We start from the raw sequence: 13528 nt of genomic DNA on the forward strand, positions 1-13528 counted from the left end.
TTATACTTTCAAAATAGGCTCCTAGATCTGTTGAACACACAGTCATTGTAAAATCGTAAGACATAATTGTACAAAATAAACCAAGAGAGTGAGAATATTGGTAGCTAGGTATTAATTTAAAGTAAAACAAACCTTCAATGTCATTGAGAGGAGTAACTTACAATTACTTGTAAACATCTCTTGGTATTCCAAGTGAAGTTCTAATGCCTTTATAGATGTGTGAAATTTCATATAAATCTTGCTTCCAATATACTTCAAAATTTGTGCTTTCCAATGGTTACTTCTATCGGTGTTCTTGTTTCTCTTAACCTCTTACAAATGCATAGAGTAATCCAAGAGAGCACACTAACCTTAATTGGCTCCCAATCCCCATAACTATTCTCTGAATTAAAAAGGACATAGGACATCCACCTCAAAAGCTACCATTATGCAAAAAAAACCACATGTGCACAAAAGAAAGTTTGTTCTCCATCACATGGGCAAGAATAATAATGGAAACTTAATGATCCAAGGAGAATTAGAATATGAAACAATGTCCAATTAACACCTCAATTAATTCCCCTAAGAATCATCCAAGCACTAAAACCTAACCCATCACTTGAGACTAAAACCACATTCTTGCAACATGTGAGGAACATAACAACCAAGCTCAATAAATCATGCTTAGGATTGTTGAATGTTTGACTAGATTACATTTTATGATTGAACCACATAATGTCAAATCCATAAAAGCAACCCAAACACAAAAAGACGAGGTTTTGGTTTCAAGAGGAAGAGGTACTATTTAGCAAAACTAGTTCTTTAAAACATGAGAAAGAGTTAAAGGGAGAATGCATGAATGATATTACAAACTATTATTCTACTAAGAGAAAAGCTAAAACACCTCATTATGGATCCGTATTGGGAGATATATGCTTATACTACAAAGCTGATGATGGAGCTCCATCTTTGCACCCTGACAATCTAACATTATCTTCTATCAAGACATAACAGACTATATAGAAGGGACAAGTGAACATCTAGAGGATTCACAATTCTTAGTAAAGATGAATGAACCTATAGAGTGGACCTACAATGCCATTATACACACTAGGTACCACATTACATATTCTCAACAATGTTGAGAAGAACGAGTGAGGATAATTATGCTTTTGACCAAGTATTTTTGAGTAAACCAAAGAATGAAGACTCAATGCTTATGATTCAAATGGAAAACTCAAGCTAAAACTAATACATCTACGATTCCATTTGAGGAGCCTATTAAAGTTTGGCTATATTTCCCAATAGGAAAAATGAATGAAAAGAAGTTGTGATTAGTCAAGCCATTTGTAACATCATATCTAGGAAACGTGTCTTTGGGATAACTTGTAAAATTAACTTTTTCATTGATTTGAGAACACGTGAGCCTTGCAAAATAGAGAGAAGAAGAGGAATAATACAAGGGTCTTAACAACTTGCACCTTTAGCCACTCTTACTAGAGCAACCCTCTCTTGTTGTGGAGAGCTAGGGTCCTTAATATTGCCTCCCTTGTTATCAATCACTACAAGGGAGCTTTTTGCAAATGGGTGGGGAGCAAAGAGAGAGAGAGAGAGAGCTATGGAGAGATTAACCTTTACTTTAATGCCTTGATGAGTGAAAGTATGGTGGAGAAGGGAAGAGCAGGAGAGAGGGAGAAAACTTGAATCAACATACCATCAGTCACCCACACAATCCTCAAGCATGCATGCAACAAAGAAAAGAGAGTATACAAGTCCACGAGAGCAAACTCAATTGTAAGAATGGGATTATCCCTTTTCTCATTAGTTAAAATGTCCTGTATACAAGACTCATATGTATAATGCTCGACCACCCAAGTAATGTCCAGGCTTATTTCCTAGTCTAGGTATACACTACTGGCATTACCTAAGTTGTAAGCTTAGTTTTGACTATCTTTTGGAATTACACAAGTAAGCTTGGAGATTTCCCATAATCATTTACATGAAGCGCATTGCATGGTACAAAAAAATATGGCCCAAAAATGTTGCCGCACTTTCAGAGTAATGTAAGCCAATGTGGTTAACATACCCCCTCCCTAATGACGGTTCCGTCCTCCAAATTGGATTGGAAGAATCGATAGTGAAGCTCCATGGGAGTTAATGGTAGAAGTCGCTCAAGTTCTAGTAGAAGTCAAAAAGGGACTTCGTATATTAGGTGGTGCAATGGAATGCCTTGTAGGATGTCCAGAAGGAGGTTTCAAACATATCTTCAAATGTGAGCATCCTCCAACCTTGCATCCACCACTGTACTCGCTTGTAGTAAGCCGAGTATCTATTGTAGAAGATAAGGGCCCTTGTTGATGTCAAAGGCCATGCCATGGATGAAAAGATGTAGGGGGGAAGAGAGCTTGAGCTCTTTCAAGTGCACACACACTCACACAAACCCTAGAAGAGAACAACACACAAGGTAAGAGGTTGAAAATTCTTCTTCTTCTTCACACAACAAAAGAAGTCTACAAAGAAGATAAAGTGACTAACACACATAATAGAGTATATACAAGCACAATCCATAATGTGAACACGTTAAGAGGAGTGGATAGATGTGGACTAGTCGGTGTAGTCCAGCTGTAGAATCTCTAGCAGAAATATGTCGGTGCCAGATACCAAACCCGCCACTAGTAATGTAAAAGTCGAACGGTCATGCAGGCGCCTCGTTGAGTGTTAGCTCATGTTAAGCTTGACATCTCAACACTCCCCCTCAAGCTCAACTCTAGCTCATGAACTCTAAGCATATCTTGAAATCTACGGAGCTTCTCAGCTCTCAAGGTCTTTGTGAAGATGTCAGCGACCTGATCCTGTGTGTTGACGTAGGCCAAGTTGATGTTTGCTGCCAAGACTTTCTCCCTAATTAAGTAGTAATGTACCTCAATGTGTTTTATCCGCGCATGGAGAAGTGGGTTCCTGGCCAATTGTATATTGCTAAGATAGTCATAATATATAACAACCTTTCTCTCCACATGCAACCCCAAATCAGCAAGTAGCTTGCGTAACCAAGCAACCTCACACGTTGCCACTACAGCTCCTCTGTACTCTGCCTCTGTACTCGACAAGGCAATTGTGGGCTGATTCTTGCTGCTCCATGTCACAATCCCCAATGAAAACATAAATCCAGATCTCCTATCTGAGATGCTACTTGCCCAATTTGCATATGTGTACCCATATAGTTCCAATGGTACACCTGCTGCATAAAACAATGCATAATCAATAGTGGCCCTCAAATACCGAAGTGTGCGTCGCACACTATCAAGATGTGGTTTGCATGGAACCTGCATAAACTGCATCGAACCTGCATAAACTGGCTCTCTAAGCTAACAATGTAACTCAAATTTGGCATGCTGATCGTGACATAGATCAAACTCCCCACAATCTTCCTATACATAGTGGGATCCTCCAACACATAACCTGCATCTGCACTGAGCTTGCCATTTTGATCTAATGGCACTGAGATTGGCTTACAATCAGCCATCCCATACTTGGACAACATGTCCAATACATACTGTCTCTGTGATAACCAAATACCCTTAAGTGTGCGAATGACTTCAATTCCCAAAAAGTAGCGCAGATCTCCCAAATCCTTTATCTCAAACTTCCTTTTGAGACACTTTTCACATGCTCAATCTCATCCAAGTTGTCACCCCCAACAATAAGATCTACATATATGGTGATGATCACAACACCCTTATCACTCTTGCGCACATACAAAGAGTGATCTGCATCTACCATATGAAAACAAATAGTGACAAGATACTCAGCAATCTTGTCATGCAATGCTCGTGGAGCTTGCTTCAGCCCATACAAAGCCTTACAAAGCCTTACATACATAATCTGGGTGACCTGTATCCTCAAAACCTGGTGACTGATTCATATACACCTCTTCTTGGAAGTCACCATATAAGAACGCATTTTTTACATCCATCTGATGTAAAAACCAGCCTTTAGCTGTAGCCACCGCAATCACAACTCTCACAGTTGCCATCTTTACAATTGGGGAAAAATGTCTCCTTATAATCAATCCCATGTGTATGCGCATATCCTTTGGCTATCAATCTAGCCTTGTACCTGCTTATGCTACCATCACTGTTATGTTTCACCTTATACACCCACTTATAGCCAATAGATTTCTTGCCTTCACACAATGACACCAAATCCCAAGTCTCATTTTCATACAATGCATCCATCTCCTCATTCATAGCTTCTCCCAACACACATTTCCAATAGCCTCATCAAAACATGTGGGTTCTACAACCCGCACAACTTTTGCCATGTAAGCATAGTGATGTGCCACATAACCACCATAAGTCAACCTCTGCACAGGGTTTTTGACTCTTTTAGATCTTCGTAACTTTGCATTCATGGTGGCTTCCATAGCCTTCTTCACACCAGGTGTCCTCATTTGCTGGAATCCCAAGCTCCTCATCAAGGCTCATCTCTGAGCCACTAGAATCTCCATCAACAAAAGAATGCCATGTAGAAATATCAGGCATACCAAGGGGCTCAACCACTTTCTCTTTGCCTTTATGTGATATACCAACTACATTTTCAGGACTGGTATTATGATGCAGCTTGCCACTCCATGGTCTATCAACAGAATCGCTGGATGAGGACTCTCCTGGTCCACTCAATGACTGTGAGCTGACTTACATTCTGTGCAACCACATTTCCACTTACATCATCCCAGCATGTTTTTCAGCAGTATACCAGCTACTCATCTCATCAAATACAACATCCCTGCTTACTCTCAATTCACGTGTAGTAGGATTATAACATCTATATCCCTTTTGCTCAAGGGAATACCCAATAAATTTTTTACTTTTGGATCCAGCTTAGTACGCAACTCATGTGGCACATGTTCATATGCAATATATCCAAAAACTTTCAAGTGAGACAAATCACGTTTCTTGCCAATAAACTTCTCCTTTGGCATTACATCATGTATGGCTGCAGTAGGAGTCCTGTTCATGATATAAACTATTATAGACACAACCTTAGCTCAATAGCTATGTGGCATATTCTTCTCTGCCATCAATGCTCGTGCTATCTTTGCAATGTGCTTATTTTTCCACTCTCCAACTCCATTCTGCTGCGGAGTGTATTTACATGTAAATTGTTATTAAATGCCATTCTTTTGCAAGAATTCAGAGAACTCATTGGAGAATTATTCTCCCCCTCCATTTGACCTTCACCTTACCATCCTGCATGGACAATGGCACATCCCCAACATGGGCAATCGAATGAGCAGTGTCATCCCCTGTTTGAACAAAACCTAGTCTTTCAAGACTCTTCATTTCCTTGAACCACTCACCATGACTTGTCATGTGGTTCAAAGCACCTGAATCAACATACCATACATCATACTTACATGCTGCTACATCATTTCTAGACATAACATTAACTACATGTTTCATAACAAACAACCTCTCATTATCCTCATTATTTCTACTAGAGAATGCATAGTTGTTTTGTTGCACTTTTCCATTTTGCATGCCACTCTGCTTCTTATAGCAATCTGCTTACACATTTCCAAGCTTACCCATAGAAGTTTAAAAAGAATTTCCTAAGGTGCAATAGAAATAAATTATAATTTGCAAAAGACCTTAGCCTAAGGGTCCAAATTTTCTAAAAATTTTGGATTAAGGTTCTGAGGGGCCAATAAGATTAATCCAAATGTAGGGAGGAGAAAATTGAAGAAATAAAGAAAAACCCCCCAAAAATGAGTAAATACTCATATAAGATGAAGAGTGGACTAAGGACCAAAGGAAATATTAAAAAAATGAAGTTTTGACACCTCAGAGTGGGGATTTCCCCTCATGAAGGAGGCACCTTTTTTCTTATCATTTCTTTCCATTTTAAATCAATAAAATGAGATATTTCATCTCTCCTCTCTCCTATTTTAAGTCTAATTCCAAAAAGTAAGCTGAACTGACCCAAAAATGGTAAAAAATTGACCAAACTGATCTGGAAAATTCTAGAATCAGTTTGCTTGGTTTGAGGCTCACTTTTCCTATAAATAGAAGCCTCCCACTTTTTAAAAGCTTAATAGTGTTTATGCACTGTTACTCTACCCCTCCCCAGAGTCAAATACATTGAATTCACTTGATAATTCAAATACATTGAAATCACTTGTGAATTCAAATACATTGAATTCACTTGATAATTCAAATACAATAAATTCACTTGATAATTCAATTGTTTTTGACTAAATCCTCTCCAAAAGAATTGGTGGCCACTCTTGATCCAAACAAGAGTAGAACCCTCAATCCCTCAAGCCAAAGAAAAGCTCACAAAACTCCATGTAAGCTAAAAACTCTACTTTTTTAATTTCTAATCTATGGTTTTCTGTCTTCTTTACTTTTTTAGTGAATCTTTGATGATATGCCTTGATGAAAAGGCTACCCCCTTCTCTTCCTTAAGAAATCAACCTTTTTTTATCCTAAAATGAGTAACAAATAAATTGATTTAAACTTTTCTTATTGTTTACTCTTTAGAAAGTGAGAATTGAATAGATTAGAGTACTTTACTTCAAATTGGGATTAATTTTAAATTGCTATTAGAATGTAAAGATTGAGAAATGGTCAGCTTGGCAAAAATTTCTTAAATTTTGTGGAAAATAAAGTTTATCTTTATATTATTCTAAACGAGTAATTCCCACCGTTTGTGCATCTTAAAAGAAATATTTTTATTTACTCCATGCACATATTCATCTATGAATATGCATGGATATCATTGATATAATTATTGAAATTAATTTCTTTGCATAGAAAGATGCATATTGAAATTTTTTTTATTATAAAAGTGTTATTTTCATTAGATTTAAATTCTATAAATAGAAAGATGCATATTGGAAATTTTTTTAATTATAAAAGTGTTATTTTCATTAGATTTAAATTGTATGCATATTGAAAATCATTTTTTAATTATAAAAGTGTTATTTTCATTAGATCTAAATTCTATGCATATAGAAAGATATATATTGGAAATTTTTTTATTATAAAAGTGTTATTTTCATTAAATTTAATTTCTATGCATGGAAAGATGCATAATAGAAATTTTTTTATTATAAAAGTGTTATCTTCATTAGATTTAATTTCTATGCATTGAAAGATGCATAATAGAAATTTTTTAAATTATAAAAGTGTTATTTTTATTAAATTTATTTTCTATGCATGGAAAGATGCATAATAGAAATTGTTTTATTATAAAAGTGTTATTTTCATTAGATTCAATTTCTATGCATGAAAAGATGCATAAGAGAATTTTTTTTCTTATTGTAAAAATATTATTTTTATTAAATTTAATTTCTATGCACGAAAAGATGCATATTAATTTTTTTTAATTGTAAAAGTGCTATTTTCATTAGATTTAATTTCTATGCATGGAAAGATGCATAATAGAATTTTATTATTATTATAAAAGTGTTATTTTCATTAAATTTAATTTCTATGCATGGAAAGATGCATAATAGAAATTTTTTCATTATAAAAGTGTTATTTTCATTAGATTTAATTTCTATGCATGGAAAGATGCATAATAGAAATTTTTTTTATTATAAAAGTGTTTTTTATTAGATTTAATTCTATGCATGGAAAGATGCGTAATAGAAATTCTTTTTATTTTAGTAATTGTCTGATTCTACCAATTCCAGTGGTTGGGCGGTGGCTAACCCATGGGCCGAATAGGGTTAGGCTGGAATCAGTAGAGTTTTAATAATCAAATTGAATAATAGGAATACGCTTAGAACTCGAATAGTTAAATAATGACCTGAAGACTTCTCAAATGAATAGATCAACGGCTATGCCTGATTTCAGTTAGGAAAAAAGCATTGATTTCTTCAAGTTAAGTTTGTAATAGTTTTCCTTCTATATCTGGTTTAATCAGGTGAAGGTTAGTTTAGTCTCTTGACCCTGTTAGAAAATTCGTGGAAATCAAAAAGGTGAAATCGTCCCCGTTTTTCGGGTAAGGAAAATTTTCTCGGTTTTGGTTTTGGAATGACCACCAGATTAGTCTCGTGTCCGGACATTCGAGGGCGAGGCCCCGAGTGGTGGGAAACCCTGCCCCACGCAGAAGAAGCTACTTCCACTACTACTAGCAACCAAGAATCCGGTGCGCGGAGGGGGCAGTGGGATATCACTGCAGTTGGTATCAGAGCGTTGTTGTAAACTTATGAAACAAAAGTACAAATTGCCTAAAAATTTAAAGTAAATCTGGGAAATAATGTCTTTACTTGCTAAGATTATGTTTGAAATGAATTCATAAATTGAAAACTCATAAATTGAATTGGATTTTTAGATGGATACTCCAAATCTGTCTAACAATCCTGGACTTTCCCAGAGTTAGGATATGATCGCCTTTGCCTTCGAACATCTCATCAACTCTGCTACAACCCAAGAAAGCAGAGTAAGGCTCGCTCATCACTTTGAGGATCTATACTTTCCTGATCCAGTAGAGCGACGTCAGCATATGTGGTTCTATGGAGGGCGGTGTATTAACGTCAATACCAATCAGCTTCAAAGAATCAGGCAGAATATCTCACTAGCCATGATCTTGATAAGGCTAGGAGTTGTTCATTATGTCCAACTCTTTAATCATTCGCCCCGGAATTTTAGAAATTCTTGCCGAAATTTTAGACTTCTGAGTCGCTTTATTCCTAGGAGTAGAATTACAACACCTTTATTCAGTGATGGATCGTGTATATCATAGCATGTCTCCATGCAGTATCGCCTTTTTATTTGTACGCGCGATTGAGGCAGTGACTTTTGGAGCCGAGACGCTCTATGCATATATCATAAACTTTTGATAATAAATGATGTTTTATAAAAAATTCTAAATTATTTTCGTGATTGTGATTATTGGTTAATAAAATTATCAGAGTGAGTCTTGTTTTAAGAATTATGATGGAATAATTATTGTTTAAGAAATAAATCTCAAAAATAAAATAATCATAAATCTGATTTGACGAAGTTAAGTTGACAAAAATCTCGCTTTGGCAGAATCATGAGGCACGCGGCCCGTGCTAGGCAGCTGGATCCTCTTTTTAATTATAAAAGTGTTATTTTCATTAGATTTAATTTCTATGCATGGAAAGATGCATAATAGAATTTTTTTATTATTATAAAAGTGTTATTTTCATTAAATTTAATTTCTATGCATGGAAAGATGCATAATAGAATTTTTTTATTATAAAAGTGTTATTTTCAGTAGATTTAATCTCTATGCATGAAAAGATGCATAATAGAAATTTTTTTATTTAAAAGTGTTATTTTCATTAGATTTAATTCTATGCATGGAAAGATGCATAATAGAAATTCTTTTTATTTTAGTAATTGTCTCGTTCTACCAATTCCAGTGGTTGTGTGGTGGCTAACCCATGGGCCGGATGGGGTTAGGCTAGAATCAGTAAAGTTTTAATAATGAAATTGAATATAAGAATACTCTTAGAACTCGAATAGTTAAATAATAACCTGAAGACTTCTCAAATGAATAGATCAACAGCTGTGCCTGATTTCAGTTAGGAAAAAAGCGTTGATTTCTTCAAGTTAAGTCTGTAATAGTTTTCCTTCTATCTGGTTTAATCAGGTGAAGGTTAGTTTAGTCTCTTGACCCCGTTAGAAAATTCATAAAGGAAATCAAAAAGGTGGAATCGTCCCCGTTTTCTGGGCAAGGAAAATTTTCCCGGTTTTGGTTTCGGAATGACCACCAGATTAGTCTCCTGTCCGGACATTCAAGGGCGAGGCCCTGAGAGTGGGAAACCCTACCCCGCGCAGAAGAAGCTACTTCCGCTCTGCTAGCAACCGAGAATCCGGTGCACGGAGGGGGCAGTGGGATCTCACAGCTGGTATCAGAGCGCTGTTGTAAACTTATGAAACATCACAAATTGCCTAAAATTTTAAAGTAAATCTGGGAAATATTATTTTTACTTGCTAAGATTATGTTTGAAATGAATTCATAAATTGAAAACTCATAAATTGAATTGGATTTTTAGATGGATACCCCAAATCTGTCTAGCAATCCTGGACTTTCTCAGAGTCAGGATATGATCGCCTTTGCCTTCGAACATCTCATCAACTCTGCTACAACCCGAGAAAGCAGAGTGAGGCTCGCTCGTCACTTTGAGGATCTATACTTTTCTGATTCAGTAGAGTGACGTCAGCACATGTGGTTCTCTAGAGGGCGGTGTATTAACGTCAATACCAATCAGCTTCAAAGACTCAGGCAGAATATCTCACTAGCCATGATCTTGATAAGGCTAGGAGTTGTTCATTATGTCCAACTCTTCGCCCCAAAATTTTAGAAATTCTTGCCAAATTTTTAGACTTTTGAATCGCTTTATTCCTAGAAGTAGAATTACAACACCTTTATCAATGATGGATCGTGTATATCATAGCATGTCTCCATCGCAGTATCACCTTTTTATGCGTACATGCGATTGAGGCGGTGACTTTTGGAGCCGAGATGCTCTATGTATATATCAGAAACTTTTGATAATAAATGATGTTTTACAAAAGATTCCAAATTGTTTTCGTGATTGTGATTATTGGTTAATAAAATTATCAGAGTGAGTCTTGTTTTAAGAATTATGATGGAATAATTATTGTTTAAGAAATAAATCTAAAAAATAAAATAATCATAAATCTGATGACGAAGTTAAGTTGACAAAAATCTTGTTTTGTCAGAATCATGAGGCGCGCGGCCCGTGCTATAGGCAGCTGGATCCTCTTACCGAAGAGTTAGATCCGGACATTTGTAAAGCCTTGCACTGATCCCAACATGGTGAAGGGGAACAGTTAGGAGAAACAGTGGAAAAATGGATTGAGGCAATGGAAGAGTACTTTGATGTAACAAACGAGAGGAGCAAGATGGCTCTCACCAGATTAAAAATTGTGGAAATGGCTAGGGTCGCATGGAGGAACCATTGCGAGAAAAACTGTCTCGACCGAAATACCCAGACCTGGTCAGATCTTAAAGCATACCTCAGGAAAAGGTTCTGTCTCCTGGGCTTCCTGGAAACCAAAATGAATGAGTTCTTGGAATTGAAGTAGGATAGCCGGACAATTGAAGAATACCATTAGGCAATCGCCCTTCTCCTCAAATATTCTCCACTTTTGGATGAAGAGAGCAGCTGATGGCCAGATTCATTCGAGGAATGGACAAGCCATTGGACACTTTAGTGAAAAATGCCAAACTAGACTCAATGGCGGAAGCTGTCAGAATGGCAAAGGACTTTGCCAAGGCATTTGTTGTCAAGGTCCCGCCAAAGCCTGCACCCTCAAACTTTAAAAGGTTCCAAACCTCGGGAAGTACTTTAAACTGTCCACCCCCAAAGAGGCAGCAAGGCCCAAATCAGAATCAAGATGCTGGGAGAGATTCAGAAGTGAAGCAAGAGCCCTGCCTTTTTCAAGAACTCAGAGGGATAAGCCTAGAAGTGAGAACAGATGTTTTAGATGTCAGGGTTTCGGTCACCAGCTTAAAGACTACCTGAATCCTGCCATGTTCAAGAGGACAGGGAAGTCAAGGACCTAGAATGCAGAGACCAGTCCCTTCCTATCACACAAATCAAGGTCCGTCGTCTCGTTAAAATCAGGGCAATCCCAGAGGAATCCAGCTCAACCATCTGCCTCTGTTCAGAGTAATCTCAGACTCTCTCCCAGAACTGGGGTAACCAAAGAGAAAGAGTTCCGCCCCAATCTGCAGCAGTAGCCAGAGTAGTTACAATAGCAGAAGTAGTGGAAGAGGAAAGAGGTTAGATTTATGCTGTAATTGAAAACCAAGGGCCAAATCGTCAATTCTCTATCATCCATACTCCAGCTGAGTATAAGGGTAAGTCATTCAAACTTTTGATTGATTTAGACAGTACTCATTCATTTATTTCCCCTGGATGCTTGCTTAAGCTAGTCTTAGATCAGAAATCAGGGAAACATATGCAAGTTGAATTGGCCAGTGGAAAGATGCATAATAGATTTTTTATTATTATAAAAGTGTTATTTTCATTAAATTTAATTTCTATGCATGGAAAGATGCATAATAGAATTTTTTTATTATAAAAGTGTTATTTTCATTAGATTTAATTTCTATGCATGGAAAGATGCATAATAGAATTTTTTAATTATAAAAGTGTTATTTTCATTAGATTTAATTCTATGCATGGAAAGATGCATAATAGAAATTCTTTTTATTTTAAAAGTGTTATTCCTATTAAATTGATTTTATGCCTAAATAGATGCATAAAAGGATTTTCTTTTATATAAAAGTGTTATTTCCATTAAAGATGGATTTTCTGCATAAAGAAATTTTTATATCAAAATTAGATTCTCTTTAATTCTATGTTTGATTTTCATGAATATTTGATAAATGAATAAGTAAATACTCTGAGAGGGAAATTCCTATCATTTCATATTCACTCGGATTGTAAAGAGAAAATTCAAAAAATCTATCGTAGTCAGAATTTCAGATAAATGATTAATCCCTCATCGAAATTCGTGATTAATTTAGAAATCAGTTAAGTGAATATTCAATGAATGAAATTCAGTAAAATAATAACTAAAATATCACCCCTTTTTTAGAAAGATAGTTCAGGACAAACCTTATTAGACTCAAACCCAGAATCAAACTATGACCAAGACCAAACTTCTTCGTCAATTTCGAGGAAAGAAGATGTGACCAGTTCAGGAAAATACACTCCCGCAAACCTAAAACTAAGGTTGAGACCTTTGAATTGATCTGTGGATCAAGTTACAGAATTCGAGGAATTCTATTATGGAATTTAGAATTATGATCAGAAGTTTTGGGAATACTGATTTAAGATATACTCATTGTATTCAAAAGAAAATCAAACTGAAAACTTGCATAGAAACCCTATTTTCTTAAAGGACTGTCTTACGCCAGAATGCTAGAGGGAGCATTTGGTATATGTGTTTTTCTAAGGGAAGTTTGGTTGAAACAGCTGACGGAGAGTGTTCAAAGGACACACTCACCTTGGAGAGGATGACTTTGACAAGGTATGGGTATTTGAAGACTCATTTTCAATGGATTGTTTTATAAGTTAAAGTTTAGAGAGGAGTGTGTGCGTATTTGCATTCGAAAGCAAAAGATAAGAAAGGCATTCAATTATGGGTGGGTGAGTAATTATCTAGTTCTACCAATTCCAATGGTTGGACGGTGGCTAACCCATGGGCCGGATGGGATTAGGCTGGAATCAGTAGAGTTTTAATAATGAAGTTGAATAATAGGAATAGGCATAGAACTCGAATAGTTAAATAATAACCTGAAGACTTCTCAAATGAATAGATCAACGGCTGTGCTTGATTTCAGTTAGGAAAAAAGCCTTGATTTCTTCAAGTTAAGTATGTAATAGTTTTCCTTCTATCTGGTTTAATCAAGTGAAGGTTAGTTTAGTCTCTTGACCCCGTTAGAAAATTTGTTAAGGAAATCAAAAAGGTGGAATCGTCCCTGTTTTTTGGGCAAAGGAAAATTTCTCGGTTTTGGTTTCGGAATGACC

This window comes from Cibotium barometz, chromosome 45, assembly GCF_041138505.1.
Source record: "Cibotium barometz isolate CiBa-2024 chromosome 45, ASM4113850v1, whole genome shotgun sequence".
NCBI lineage: Eukaryota > Viridiplantae > Streptophyta > Polypodiopsida > Cyatheales > Cibotiaceae > Cibotium > Cibotium barometz.